Here is a 3,536-nt window from a genome sequence, read left to right on the forward strand (position 1 = left end):
GCGTGCTGTTAGTTTCAGATGGAGGAGGAGTATCCCCACCTCAGGCAGGAAAACAAGTGAATTGAAAGGCCTTTGTAGTTTGCCAAGCAGTTTTAGAGAACAGTGGACTGCAAGTAATAAGAGCTTACTGTATACTAGGTGACCACCTAATGTGAATAGTAAACATGACTCAAGGGAGGAGTGGGCTTGAAGGGAGCTCTTAAGAGCTCATAGTCAGAAATTTGGGGGTCTGTCTTTACTGACTGCAAAGGAAACAAAGATTTCAGAGCTGTGTCTGCTTAAAGCAAACTGCCACCATTCTCTCCCCACCCCTGGTCTGCAAAGAACTCCCCTGAGCTTGCTGTGGCATTAATGGGGCTGATAATGGCTGCTTAGTCTAGGCTAAACAGACCTTAGGGTGCAGTTATGACTTTGCCATAAACATGAAGTGACTGGGAGAGTTCTCGTGGAAACAAATAAAATATCAGATCTTCCACTGCTAATCTCTTTGAAGTTGGCTTTATTTATAACCATGTCAATGTGTTGTAGCTACAACCCATTTCGTAAACACAGCTACCTTATTGCTTATTAATAAACAGCCACAACTCATTTTAAAGCAACTTAATATATTGAACTTGGCTGAGAATTAAATGGGAAGAAAAGGTTTTAATTTATTATATGTTGTTCTTGTATTTGTCTTAGAAGAATTTTTTGGAATGGCCTTGACCTTATTTCTGGGTCAAGTGGGAAACCAGTGTCCAAGTGGGAAGCCCGAATGTCCGCCATCTCTTTCCTCGACCTTGATGTACAGTGGAGTAGAGGGCAGAGCATAAGAGTTACTTCTATTATTAGAAACTTTAAAGATATCTTGAAAAGCTTTTCAGATTTTCTTTCTTTCAGCATAAATTCTGAATCTTCTCTTTTTACTACGGGGGATATAGAGTTAAACTGCATGATTTCTGCCTCCAACAGCTAACAATCTATGGGAAAATGGACCCCAAAAGAGCTAACTGTAACACAGGTGATCAGAATCATTCTAAAGTTTGAGGACTAAGTGCCAGGTGAGCAGAAGAATGGGGATGTTTAATTATGTTGGTCAGGTGGATTGTGGGAGGTGGTCCTGAAAGTCACAGTATGGGATGAGATTACTAAGGAATTGAGACCAGATATTGAAGGAAGTTAAAGGCTCTTTGTGTGTGTGTGTGGTGGGGACAGGGAAGAGAGTTTTCCAGAGCAATGGAAGAACACAGAACTCTGCACTAAGTTGAATTTAGAAAGAGAAAGAGACTTGCATTGTTGGAATGTGGGAACAAACTGGAGGGGTATGTTGGGGAAAGAATTAGTTAAACAAATCCTGCTTCTCTAGTTCATCAGTGAAAAAGAACAAAGAAGCGGAAAGTTTAGGTGGCCCACTAGGAGTCCACAAGGATAAGAATGCAGAAAGTAATGGAAAATAATGCAAAAGGAAAAAATAATCCTTTGAGATGCTAAGAAGGACAAAGCTTTCTGTTTTCCTAAAAATATAGATGGTTTTATTATGATTTTAGGCTGCAGATGTCAGAAAATGTACCCTTGAGGACCTGTCAGCAAAGATGTTAAAAACATGTTACTTTAGTTGTTTATGCAGCCAGGTGAGTGTGGGTGAAGTGGGTCTGAGGCTCACATCTCCATTGTGATCTGACATAGGATCACTGTTTCTTTAGCTTTCATTTTCAGGAATTTTATTTCCAGGTTTGTTTTGGTGATTAACTTTTATCATATGATTTTCTATATTTTATGCACGTAAGGCTAATTTCATTGATCTGAGGGTCTTTTCTTCTATAGGCATACAATTTCTTTTTTCTTTCTTTTTTTTTTTGCTAAGAGAGTCAATGGGAGAATTTTATTTTATCATCAGTTTTAAGTAATTTCATTATTCTATACACCCAGTTACAATTACATTTGGCAGAATTTAGAAACAAAAACACATACTAAACATTCGTCATCTGCCAGTCCCACTGAGCTTTCTACCTGTCTCCATCCTGCTCTGTGCCGAGCACCAACTGGGCTTCTTGGCCTGCCGATGCCCAAGGTACCAGCAGGTCAGAGAGAAGCTCAGCTCCATCCATGTCTGGTCTTTGGCAACCCTTCCCTCTCCTTTTGCCTTCAAGCCAGAGGTGCTAAGGGCTCCCTATTGTTGCTAACTCTGGTGTTTCGCATCTTTGGCCTGTTGGGTTGGGTAATCCCTTAGTCCTGCTCATATCTTTGTAAACTCCTCACTTGCTCTCTGAATATTGAGATTTTCCTGCAGGGACCACCTGATGCTTATTTAGGTATGTTCACCTGAAGCGTATTGAAGATGCATATAGGATGCTTTGTATTTGTATAGTAAGTTTATTAAATATAATTCAGTGGGTACAATTGGAAATAAATTTTTAAAATATTAAAATGTAATCTAAAACTTATAAAAAATGTTCCCACAGTTAACAATGTTCTTTAGGACTTTTTCTTCCTTACAATCCCTAAGGAGGGATGAACCTTATCTTCAGATTCAGACAAGGGCCCTGGTTGGTCTAAGCTACTGAGGAGAATCCCATTTCCTTGTCATAGTGGTTGATACAGATTTAAGCCAATCAAACCATAGCATCTGCCTAGCTACAGAGATTTTATCAGGGTCGTCCAATTAGAGTGAAGTTTGGGACTTTCGTATGATTGTTCTAAAAACTGGCCTTGGACCACTGGCCAGTTAGCTCAGCTGATTAGAACGTGGTGCTGCAAACTGGCCTTGGCCTTTGTTCTACTCTTACATGTGAATAGAGAATCACCATGAATGCTGCTGGCAGTCATTTTAGGAGGACAGCCCAGGAACAAAGTCAATATTTGAAGACAGATAGAACTGAGACACCTGTAGAAAAATTTAGCCAGAGCCTGGACCAAATCATGCCTGAAACAAGCCATGAAAGTCTATGTTCTTTTCACTTACAGGAGCCAGTAAATTCCCTTCATGGTTTAAGCCATTTGAATAGATCTTCTGATATTTGCTACAGAAATTATCTCAACTAATAATGTCTTTTTTTCTATTTAAGAAATTTAAACTGAATTAAACAGTTCTCATTTGAAAGACAATACATTTATAGCTTCTGAATAACAAATACATTTACAGTTTCTATTAAATACACATTATAAAGGATCAAAAGTAAAACCCCCAAAGCTGACTGTGACTGCCCAATTCACACAAAAAAAGGGAAATGGAATTTCAAGGAAAAGAAACTTTTAAAATTAAAGTTGCTTGACGATAAAGGGAAAATTATAGATGAGCCAGAGCTGAAATAGTTTGAGAAAAATGACAGCTATTTTGATATGAACTTTTGCCAAGCCAGGCAGAATAGAAATGAAGAAAAACTGATACCAATTTAAGGTTGACCATTTTTCAGTTACTTTCATAGACATTTTATCACATTGAGTTCTACAATAATCCTCTGAGATTGCTATTATCCCTTCTGTCCCCACCTCCACCCACATTTTGCATTTGTGGAAATAGACTCAGAAAAGACACATAATTTGTTCAAGATCATGTC

This window comes from Furipterus horrens, unplaced genomic scaffold, assembly GCF_987537825.1.
Source record: "Furipterus horrens unplaced genomic scaffold, mFurHor1.1.pri manual_scaffold_4, whole genome shotgun sequence".
In the NCBI taxonomy this organism is placed as follows: domain Eukaryota; kingdom Metazoa; phylum Chordata; class Mammalia; order Chiroptera; family Furipteridae; genus Furipterus; species Furipterus horrens.